Below are 12,290 nucleotides of genomic sequence, written 5' to 3' on the forward strand. Positions count from 1 at the left end.
GAAAATATCGTAAAAATAGAATCAATAGAAAAATTTTGATAGATTTTTAAAGTTTAAAAATTGAAACATATTGAGTTCGTAAAATTCATTACTGTTTTTAAAAAATATATATATATATTTCTATTACTTTTAAAACAACTTTAATAGTTTATTTTGGAAGTATAATCCATAAAGAAAATAAACCCACTTTTAAAAGAGAAATTACGAGTTTTTTATATTTTATTCGCAGTTTCGTGTTAGGGGTGTCAAAAATTCCTACAAAAATTCTGATATACCTAGACGGGTACTAGTTGGGATTGGGGTGAATTACTCTGGGATATAGAAAGGAAAAAATTGAGGGGGGGGGGGAAATAGGAGTGGAAGGTGACCTCCGAGTTGGGGAAAGACCGGGGAGAATAAAAAAGAAAAGGATGCATGGGTTGGGCAGGCTCGGAGGTTTTCTAGTATCAAAACAAAGGAACGAGATCTCATTTGTACCACCAGCTAAGAATTTTTTTTAAAGTCTAAGCTAATCTAGTGAGGTGAGTTCCGAAGCACCTAAGACCACATGTACCATGCTTTTACAGTGGGAGCACAAATTCAAACCTGGTCCTCAACGGATGCATAAACTAGTGTCATGCAACCACCTCCTACTAAAATACACTTGAGGCAACCTCCTCCCATTGCATCTGATCTTTACTTTAAACAAATGTTTAAAGTAAATGAGCAGATCTCGATTTGAAACAGATGTCCTCTTGTAGACCTTTTTGAGGCGGATGATCCAAATCACGATTCTCTCTACCTCAAAGATGGCCAGAAAAACCATTCTTTTCTCCTTGAACAATGGTAAATCGATGTTGTCTATAACATATGTAGAGTCAAAGAAAAGCGAGCACTCGGCCTCGATGCAAGCAGTTACTTCGACATACTCCAGGAGTCCCCAAAGTTGGCTCTAATAGAAAAAGACGCGCTCGACCGTTTCAATTTCGTGGTCATTGCAGCAACGACACTCAGGAGGGATTGTAGCATCTTCTTTGTGAAGTTTGGCAAAGAGGGGGCAGTGTGTTCCAGACTAGTCGTCATGCTAGGGAAAATTACAAATTGTTAAGTCCTGTCCCAGCGCTCAATTCCACTGTGAGTGGATCTCCTCCTCCGATCATCCAAAGCAGTACCCACCACTAGTGCCCGATAAAGATTCTTCCTAGGTTGTGAGAGGACACTGGTCCCCAGCATTCGATAGCATTCAACAGGTTAGGAAAGGCGCTTTCAACCGCAGAGACCCACGGAATGTCCTCCTCTAGTGAACAACCTAGAAAAGCCAACTTTTCAGCATGTCTGTTCCTAGGCAAAAGGCCAAGAAGACATTTTAATATTACCATAAAAAAAAAACATATAAAAGGGATTATTTTATAACGTGTTAAAACAGAAACCCATTAAACCCTTTGTGTTTCCTTAAAGACCGGCATCTTATGAGAAGGAAAACTGATAAAAAAAAATTTAAAAACTTGCGACGCTTTTACTTCGATGTACATTTACTCTTGTTTGGGAGGGGGGGTGATTCGCTCAAGGGGTGGGATTTCGGGTAAATCAGAACAGGCGACTCAAAGTCGGCAGCAAAGTGTCCGATAAAAAATTTGTATTATACTTAATTTTTTTTTGCAATAAATAAAATACCGTTTCATTGTTTTTAATTTGTTTTTATTATTATAAGAAATATACTTTATGGAATACTTATTGATTTTTTACTTTTTAAAACAATAGAATCATTTGTTTATCCGACACCTTTTGATGCGGACTTAGAGTATCTTATTCTTCTGATTCACAAGATTTGTGTTGTGCAAAGTCTTTCCCCATTAAAAAAATCATATGCGTCACATAAAAATTTTAAGATCTTAATGTGTTTTCATGACACAGTAGATTAACTCAGCCTAAAAAAAAAAAACATTTAATGAAGGCTTCTAATGTCGTTGGCACAACTACATACAAATATACATTTTGCTCATTAGGACTGAGCCAGCCCCAACTACAAAGTGTTTTAAGTGATCCACGAAGCGCAACTTTGTCACACACACTTCAGATAACAGCATTCATTACGGCAAACGTGCTTGAAATGCAGGTTCAGAAAGGCATCTAGCATCAGGTTGCCGGTACACCATTACATGGAGCATCGTCTTATCGTCTACCCACCAGGTGAGTTTATTCAGGGGTGTATCTCTCCCAGTGAATGAAATATGCTCTCAGATATCAACCTGAAAATTTCTACTATTCGATGCAGTACATACACACATACAGTACAATCATGTCAGATCACCAAAGTTAAGCAACGATGAGCCTGACAAGTACCAGATGGGTGATCATTTGGAAAGGCTATGCACTTCTAACTATATTAGCAACAATGTCAATAAGTGTTTTGAGACTAAGATTAATTGTAAAAGGATCTAAAAAATACATCACAATATTGTGGAGACTGTTGCCAGAGATGTTCTTGTCTATAATACTGATGTCCAAAACTATGTTTCTAAAAACCATATCAGAACTGTTCACTGATGAGCGGTTTTACAAATAGCAATAATCAGTCACCATAGCCACAAGCAAGCTAAATAGAATGGGGGAATGTTTGAAAAAGGAACAAAGAAATTAGATCAAATCACCAGTTAGTTGATAACTTTATCCTTTTCTTTCTTGCTTTATTTCTATTATATTAAACCAGTTGCCAGAGCATCACAAGATAGAGAAATAGAGAGGAGGGTCAGTTAAAGAGAAATATGCGTTCTAAAAGTAAGGAGAGGGGGAAGGAGAAAGAGAGATGTTTTGAAAGAACCATGTTACACTTTTTTTTTTTTTAACTCATCTATTTTCTTATTCAGGATCCTGACAACGACAAACATTTATTTTTATATATCGTCTCCAGAAGGTTAGATCAGATGTGGTTTGAAAAGCTAGTGCACTAGAATAAATGTACTCTGGCTTACAAAAAAAATGCTTGAGCATCCTGCAGGGGCGCTTCAGGCGATTAGCAATAAACTAACACCTTGTTATGTTGTTCATCTGTCAGAACAACAAGAACCATTTGATCATCCTGGATGGTGGCATTGGGAAGTCATCAATGAATGAGAAGATGGCTGACCTGCCCAATAACCTGTGCTTGAAAATTTCTGCTGCTGCGAGAACAGGGAATGGTAGCAGATGTTGAGTGTTCACTTTCATATCGGCAAACACTATTATGAACAGCTTGTTGTGCTGGTAGAAATCCACTATCAAACTGATTTTTGAGAACGTATCCTTGATTAGTATGAACACACATACTCGAGCTGTACCAGGCTAAGACAGGTAGCCTTGCTAGTATTCAGACCATGTATATTGTTTGCCGACACATGTGCACATGTTTCTATCTGACAGAAACCATGTTTTTGTTTATCTTGAAACTGCTGTTAATATGTATATGTTGCTAGTCCGTAACACCTTATAAAGATTTGTGATTTATTATATGAAAAAATATTTTTTATTGAAAAGAAAAAAATCTTTTTTTACAATGGTTTCCATTCAAAAAAATAATGCACATGCTAAACTGTAAATCGATATGCATTTCATAACAAAATAATTGTTTAAAATTCAGCCTCTCCGAACAGTCATTTGAAACCGACTTAATAAACAAAGCAAAAAATGTTTCACATTAATTTTTTAGGGTTTGTGTCTGTGCTGGACAATCAAAAGCAGTAAATAATTCAATGATTTCAATGTTGGAATTGGGGAAAGCATATTGAGTTTAATATATCTTCTCCAGCAACACCGGGACACAGATAAGCTAGTGTTCTCCAATAAAATAAAAAAGATTAAAGATATTTAAAGTAATTAAAAATAATAAATCATGTGTTGGATTAAAAAAGACCTCCATGAACACGCTGCTGCATGCATTCAAGCACAAGCCATGATTGTCCTGTTGTTGTCCTGTTCAAAAAGTCATTGCTCAATTCTCTCACTGGTCGCAGTGTCAATTGTGGTCGCAATCACTGCTGCAACTGGAAGCATTTTTTGTCAAAATAAACCATGACTCCCGTTTAAAGCAAGGAACAAATGTTTATTTTATTTATTTACATTGGAGGGGGGGGGGGCTACAGTGATACAGGTTTCTTCTACTGAACAACATTTAGAAAACTATCAGCCCCCAGAAAACCAAACTGCCTGTCAGGAAACTTACTAATCCCTTACCCTAGATATTCTAGCACTACCAGAAAGACCATCCAGATATCCACTTGAAAAGGCTGATCTGCTGCCAATTTGTGCTCATCAAAAACCTAATGCCTAGTTGGTCCCAGTTATTACTTTTGGCAAAAAATAAAGTGGCTAACAGCAGAGAACCTCGTATCTGAAGAACATTATTTTCTCAAGTAGGTAAATCGAATTCTGGATGACCAAACACAAAATCAGAGATACTTCCCATTTTCCTGTGTGACTTATTTCTCTCACTTACAGCAAGTCTGTTATTTGCATGCATTTATAACTATGCAGTCCATTAAAACATGCAACTGCATAGTGCATGTTCATAACTTTTGTTTGTTTTTGGAAATATTTTAATTTATTCATGCCTATCTGTATCAGAATGTAATTAAAAAAACTAAAAAAAAAAACTTGCCCACCTAGCACGTACAGACACATTTGAATGCAACAATACTCTTTGGTTATTTTCTTTTCAACAAATTATCAGGCAAAACAAAAAATTAGTTGATCTTTTTTGTTTTGGGTTTGTTTTTGTTTTGTTTTTTTTTTTTTGGGGGGGGGGGTACTTTTTCTTGTTCCTGTTATTTGCCTGACCGAAAATGATATATGAATTCCTAATATTTACATATTGAATAGCAAATAGTCACAAAGAAATTAACAGTGGGGAGGGATCATAGTTAATGGGATTGTTTGTTTAGTAAGATCGGTTCGACAAAAACAACTAATGAATTAGTTGATGCCAGGTTTTGAAGTTATCCGTACAAAACAGTATCGCTCTCTAATATGGTCATTTCCATTTTTCTTTCTTTTCGTATTTTTGACAATAAAATAGTATTCAACAATTATTGATCACTTATTTTCTCCTCCATCTCAATTGCTTATTGGCACAACAATCATTTATAAAAGAAAAAAAAAATTCAAGTCTATAATAGGTTATTCATAGATTGGCTTCCACACTTAAAATCTCAAAATTTTACTCTAAAATAATTTTTTTTTAATTTGAGTAATTACTGTATGTCCTTCCTTACACCAACGTACACTTATGTTCAAGTACATAATACTATATGAAACCAATTTAGTAATTATATTAGTGATGGACAAGTCAAATACAATTACTGATTCAGATTCTTTTTAAATCTCTAAATATAGAGTTGTTTTTTGTGAGTGGGGATCAGATTACCACAAACCCATGTAAAATGTCCATATAATTTTGCAAAATTAAAAATGCATTTGTGAGAGTGATCTATAGATTTTAATTTTACAGGTAGTTTAAAGGATAATACGCACAATCTTTTTCAATCCCTGATCCTGATTAATCGTCCCAACACTAATGATTGTTACCAAAGTGTAAATCTATAATATAAATCTCACCTGTGTGTTTAAATGTATGTTTGTATGTCTGCCTACAACTTTCGACAGAGGAAACAGATTTTCACGAGATCAGTATCATTTTGAAGCTCGGACGACAAATATTGAAAACTTGGCCAAAAACATTAATTCCTTCACCCTCAACTGGGCAGTTTTCTACAAGGAGGGGGTCGATTTTTTGTGAGCCATTTTTGCAAGTCATTGTATCGGTTGGATTGACTTTATCTAATTTTAATGTTCCGAACTTCCGGTCGCATCATGGAGTAAGGGTAAGATGTCAGGTTTTCTTTCACGCCTTGACGTCACGGGTTCAAGCCAGCCTGCCTACTACCACTTTTTTTTTTTTTTTTTTTTTTTTTGCTCAACAGACACCTTCGCCGGGCACCCAGGCTAGTCTTTAATAAAGCAAACTTATCAAGACAAGAAAAGCTCGACACTATTAAGAGGAGCAAACAATATTAAATGAAAGATGAGGAATAAAGGTTATATATAACTTTATTATATCATCAGAACATTAATGAAAAGTTAAGGCGAAATTTAAGAAATTGCCTAAAGAGGTTTTTTCTTAAATTTCCCCTGAACTTTTCCTTATTGTTCTGATGATATAATAAAGTTATATATAACTTTTTATTCTTCATCTTTCATTCAATATATATATATATATATATATATATATATAATCGCAGAGAGACTCAACGTTGCTCAGAATTGAATGAGGATCAATGAAGATTTCACATTTCCATTACTTTTATTGTCATTAAAATCAGTGAATCACCCATTTTTCAATCAAATTTATTGATTGCCTGCTCTAATCAGAGACTCACCATAGCGGACTGGAAGGAAGCTTCACATGCCTCCCCACAGTGACAGTCCACAATACATTGTGGTCTACATTGCACTGTAGAGAACCTCATGTTGATTATATGAAATTATTTGAATTAAAATTTAAAATGCAAAAGTCAAGTTCTATGATTCAGTTGTGCTCTAAACAGCAACATTCATTTCGAACATGCCTCTGTCTTATAGAATAACCTACTGTTGATCTTATACATCGGGCCCTTCTGCATGTGTGGTGATAAAACTTCTCAACTACACTTGTGAGGTTAGTTAAGGGTGTAAAACTTTGGTCAAAAATTGTAATGTTCCTTCTTTAATGGGATTTTTTCGATTATCAATTTTCAATACTTATCGGAACCATTCCAATCCAAAATCTATCCAAGAACACTCCCAAACACAAAGTACATTTGTGCAAATTATTTTTTTAAATTAGCGCAGTCATTTTGGAGTCCATAGGAAACGAACTCACAAGTACACAAAGTGCCTTTTATATATAAATAGATACATTATATATAAACACACACACACACACACGTTGGCGTACTGGTTCTCGTCAAATCACCGAAGTTAAGCAACGTTGAGCCTGGCTAGTACCAGATAGATATGAGAATTCTAGGCACTGTAAGTACTCTCTGTTTATCTCGGCATTGTTTCCAGTTGTCCTGAACCTTCACTTGCCACTGATATTTAACAGTACCGACTCGGAAGAAGTGTGGTTGGAGATTGCACCACTCATGCCACAAAAATTCCATGCGCAGACACCCTTACAGTAGGTAACCATATTCTGTCAAGACTGAAGAAAGCCACCATATATGTAGATGCATGTCTCAAGCAAAAGTGCATGCATGAATACATGCTTTGTCAATTGTTTATTTCCAACAAGCAAAACTAATTGCATATTTGAAATCTACAGGTTCTTGTGAATTACTGTTTTAACCTAATGGCTAAATTAATAAATGCGACACTGGGATCCATTTCTTCTTGCATTAATAGTAAAATAAAAGCACTTTATTTCAAGTTAATTCAGCTTTAAACGATCGATACATCATCTATTTTATATATTGTTTATGTATATGCGATAAAAGAAGGTGTTATGTTATATTTTTGGAATCCTTTGAAATGAGGTTTCATAATTTGAGTATTCATTTTTTTTTTTTTTTTTTTTTCGAACTTATCTTTATCTTCACAGTTGTTGTTTCACCACATTTCGGCCAACTCATCCTCTGGCCTTCTTCAGGTGGTTAACCGTGACGGGATAGGGATGCTGAGTCTTGTAACTGTATCCCCAGTAATTACTGCCTTCCATAGTTGTTGTCAGTACGGACCTGACAATGGAAGAATAGATAAGAACACAAAATTGGATTTATAAGATCATAAAACCCATCCTTGATCGTCCTTCGGACCCGTGGCACAGTGGATAGAGGCGTTGAGTCCCTACACTTTCAGGTGAGCATTGTCTGAAGATAGTACTTTTAATCCTACCCAAAGCAGGTCAGAGGATTAGTTGGCCAAAATATGGTGAGACAACGGCTATGAAAGGCAGTAATTACTGAAGATACAGTTAAAAGACTCAGCATTCCTATCTTGTTGCAGTTAACCACCTGAAGAAAGCCAAAGGATTAGTTGGCCGAAATGTGGTTAAACAACAACCATGAAGATGAAGATAACAGTCCACAAAAAACAAGCGAATACTCAAGAAGGGGTAAGTTTATTGCTAATCACATGAATCGCTCTGCCGGGAATGCTGATGGGATGGCATCTTTTGCAGAGATAGAGAAGTGTCTCTCCTCTGGAACAGTGGCTTTTTCAATAACATTTCCCAATCGTTGTGTCACAGTTCTCGCCGTGTAAGAGAGGTAAATACCACTCCGATTGTAACAATCCAATGAACAGACTATTTGAACTATTAAATATAGATCGCATTTTAATTTGATTTTAAACTACTCAACCTTGAATTATCTGTTTCTAGTCAGCAATAATTTCTATGAAAGTGAAACAAGGCGAGAGTATAAATCAATAATACAGGATTATTTTCCAGCACATGGCACCAAATATTAGTCATGCCTTTATCTGAAGTCGACAATCGGATCAAATTGTTTCCTGTAAACAAGACAGGTTTCTATAGATTATGTAAATTCAACAAATAAAATCCTGAGTCACATTTTTTTTTTATTTGTTTTCTACAAATGAACACCAACAAATGAGAAACACACTAGCAAAAATGTGATTAAAAAGGACCATATTTCGGTTAGGATATATAACAAATGAATATCCCTTGCATTGATACCAAAAAAGGCAGGTAACGCCTGGGAGGATGGTATTATAACATATTATAACAGTAGAATAGATATCTCCCGAAGTGAGTATTGAAATATAGTACAATAGTTTGAAATAGTAAACTGAATTGAGCATCAAAAGATAATACAATAGTATAGTTCGATTTCAGACAGACAGATACCAAATCTCCATTACTATAGATATTAATATATGCACATTCTGTTGTGTACAAATGTTTAATACTATGTAGAATACATATCCCAGGACAGGTTCATAATGTTAAAAAAAACAAAATAAAATAATTTAAAAAAATACTTGTGCAAGATTTTTACAGGTTAGAACAATAAAATTGTCGCCCTAGAAAAGACGAAGTGATTTCATTTCTGTTTGATGAAAAGCACTTTCTTTTGCGACAGATCATTTATTAGTTTGCTAGTTGTGCACAAATCCTATCTAGGAGCATTCTATCATGTCTGAAAGTGACAATATTCAACAAGCGAGATCGGAGATGCGCCGCTGTACAACTCATGCTCTCTACTGATCCAAGTTATGACAGCAGGACCATTGCCAACACTCTCAAAATGCAAATCCAGATAATTTGACGCTTATGGACACAACTCAAAGTTATGTTATGTTATGGTTATGGTCTTCGGTGTGGTTTCAAGTGAGGGCCACATCATGCCATCTCACATCTTCAAAGTCAGCTTGAAAGCCAACACCAAAGTGTGCCTGGATGTGCTGAAGAGTGTGGTGATCCTCTGATTAAATCAGGTACCCGCTGACAGACCCTGGAAGTGGCAGCATGGCTCTGCGCCAGCCCACAACTTCAAAGAGACCCAGGCTTGGCTTCTGAAGGAGTGCTACGACTTTGTATCCTTTCTCATTTCCCCCCGCCTCCCTTGACCTGAGCTCGCTAGACTACTTCATTTGGTGATACATCAAGAACATCACCAACATGACCTCTCACTACACCAAAGCCAGCCTGACGGCCGCCATCCACTGAATATTCGCAGAGCTTCCACTAGATCTTGTGGAAAAGTCATGCTCCCAGTTCCTTATTGAGGCGATGATTGAGGCTGAAGGCGGCTACATTCAATAGATGTCAGCTCTACTACATAATCAAGTACCGGAATTGAATTTTTTCATAAATGTTTTAAAATAAAGCTGTAGCATTGTTTTCTTTAGGGGAGACAAATTTATTGTTCCACCCTGTAGAGTAGGACGAAGATGCATACGTCTTCAGTCCACCATCATCAATGATCCAGCACAGCATGTATGCTGACTGTGTCGTAGTTTTGTGAATCGGCAACCAGTCTCAAATCAATCTTTTCCCAATCGCCACAAATTAGACAGGTTCATTGCTAACACTGATCTAAGTTTTCTCAGATAGCTTTGACCCAATCAAGAGGGCACCTACAAGGTTGTGGGACAGGAGTAGATTTTATTTGGGGGGAAGGGGGAGGCATCTATAATCTGTATAATTAGTCTGAGGTTGCAAGACTTTAGTTACCATGCGTCTAAATACATTTTAAAACTTTTATGTATTAATCAAATTTTCTCATTCAAAAATAAATACACTAGAAGGTATAAAAAGAAAAGGTGGGACCACCCACATAGTATCAAATATTAGTTGTATCTTGTAGGTTTTTTTTTTTTTCACAACGATGGAGAAAAACAAAACATGAAAGTGATTTCACAAGATACCGGGTGTTGCAATCTCTAGCCTAGGCTAAACAAAAATGGTTTTGTGATTGAGCAGTTGTCTTATACAACTGATATAAGATAAATTTATTAAACTTTGCTCCAATTTTGTACCTCGTCTTATCTGACGGTCGCCTTATACGCCGAAATATACAATATATGAGAGAGAGATTAAAAAAAAACAAATTTCAATAATTGTTTCTAAAGACAATATATAAACAAGATGCTGGACGTCATTGAGCTTATAGTTTTTCTTTTTAAACCAACATTCATTTTTCTTAATTGATGTAATTGAAATGAAGTTTTATAGAGTTTACCATCTCCAATTACATCTTGGCCTTTTGGTCAAGATCAAAGTGTAGTATCTGTTCTTCAGATGCTGCAGGCTATGACTAGCTATGACTAGCAAAGACCAGATGTGGGGGCAACCCCACATGCCTGACCATTAACCAGCTCCCATTTCCCACCTCTCGGGAGCTGGTCCCCTTTTGCCCTCCCCCCTCCCTTCACTCCTCACATTAAAAATCGGCCTTGTGCCTAATTTGCTCGGTGGGGGAGCAAATAAATACCATCTGTTCTTCAGATGCTGCAATTCCATTTCTTGTTCTCTTTCGGTGGAGGAGAAATCCTTCACGACTGAGACAATTTTTATTTTTGTACCTTTTCTCCACGTTAAAAAACGACCCTGGTGTCTAACTCTGTCCCGTGGGGAGGCATAGTAAATAGGTACATAATTATACCATCGAAAAAAAAAAAAAGGAAAAAAAACACAATCACCTTAACATCCCTAATAGGTATAATAACAACTTGTATTCAATTAACTGTATTTACTCTAGTAGCTCATGCTGGTTATGTATGCACTTTTATGTGTACAGCTAAACTTATCAGAAATCTACTAATTGAAGGTCACTGATTAATGTTTGCTTAGTGACACATCTGCCACTGAAGGCGACATTGGCGAAATGGCCACGCCCCTTTTTAGCGAAGTACAAACACCCACCAGCATTTTATTTCTGAAACCGTTTCAATAGAAAGATTCCAGAGTTCAACAAAGATTCCAGAGTTCAACAAAGATTCCAGAGTTCAACAAAGATTCCAGAGTTCAACAAAGATTCCAGAGTTCAACAAAGATTCCAGAGTTCAACAAAGATTCCAGAGTTCAACAAAGATTCCAGAGTTCAACAAAGATTCCAGAGTTCAACAAAGATTCCAGAGTTCAACAAAGATTCCAGAGTTCAACAAAGATTCCAGAAGAAGGTTGGAGGTTATATCGACAGAAACGTTTTGAAAATAACATGCAAGCTGAAAACAATAGTTCGAAGAATCAAAATAATACGAATAATATCTATGGAATGCATGGGAGTTTGTGTTTTTTCATATTTGTGAACCCATGCACACCCCTTCTGCATCCACCAGTGTGAGAGACGACAACACGACCAGAAGAGACCAAGAAGAAGAAGACTAAAGAAGCAGCGTTGGGGGTCGACAATGTTACCGAGCAGGGACCACATGGTTTCTCAACAATACATGCTGGTTATGCTGCAATAAAACTTACAAATGAAAGCAATATTCATTTAAACATTCCCATCAATGTGTAACATGATAGATTTGTTTGCGTCAAAGGTTTTAAACATTTAAAACTATCAATAATTCAATTATCAAAGCAGGAAGACATAAAAATTGTTTAGCATAAATTTGTGTGGGTTGTACATAAAACACACACACGTGCGTGTGTGTGCGTGCATGCGTGCGTGCGTGTGTGACATCTGGTCTGATGATTTGACCTAAAATTAGATCAGAACAATCGTTTCATAACGTTATTTTACACAAGGCTGAAAATCTGTTGTTATAGATGGCCACAGCTTGATATAATTAGAAGTCAAAACAAACTGATAGTTTAGGTGAAGACA

At 36.2% G+C, this 12,290-nt stretch overlaps 1 protein-coding gene and 1 pseudogene across 1 annotated transcript in view; one reads left to right on the forward strand and one right to left on the reverse strand.

Moving 5' to 3' along the window:
- The window catches only part of LOC145243927 (tetratricopeptide repeat protein 39C-like), a 227,330-nt gene that overhangs the window by 123,287 nt on the left and 91,753 nt on the right, over positions 1-12,290 (reverse strand). The window lies entirely within an intron of this gene.
- Positions 10,706-10,868, forward strand: LOC145244204 (U2 spliceosomal RNA; annotated as a pseudogene).

This window comes from Euprymna scolopes, chromosome 22 (genome assembly GCF_053919585.1).
Source record: "Euprymna scolopes isolate OS-2025 chromosome 22, ASM5391958v1, whole genome shotgun sequence".
Classification (NCBI taxonomy): domain Eukaryota; kingdom Metazoa; phylum Mollusca; class Cephalopoda; order Sepiida; family Sepiolidae; genus Euprymna; species Euprymna scolopes.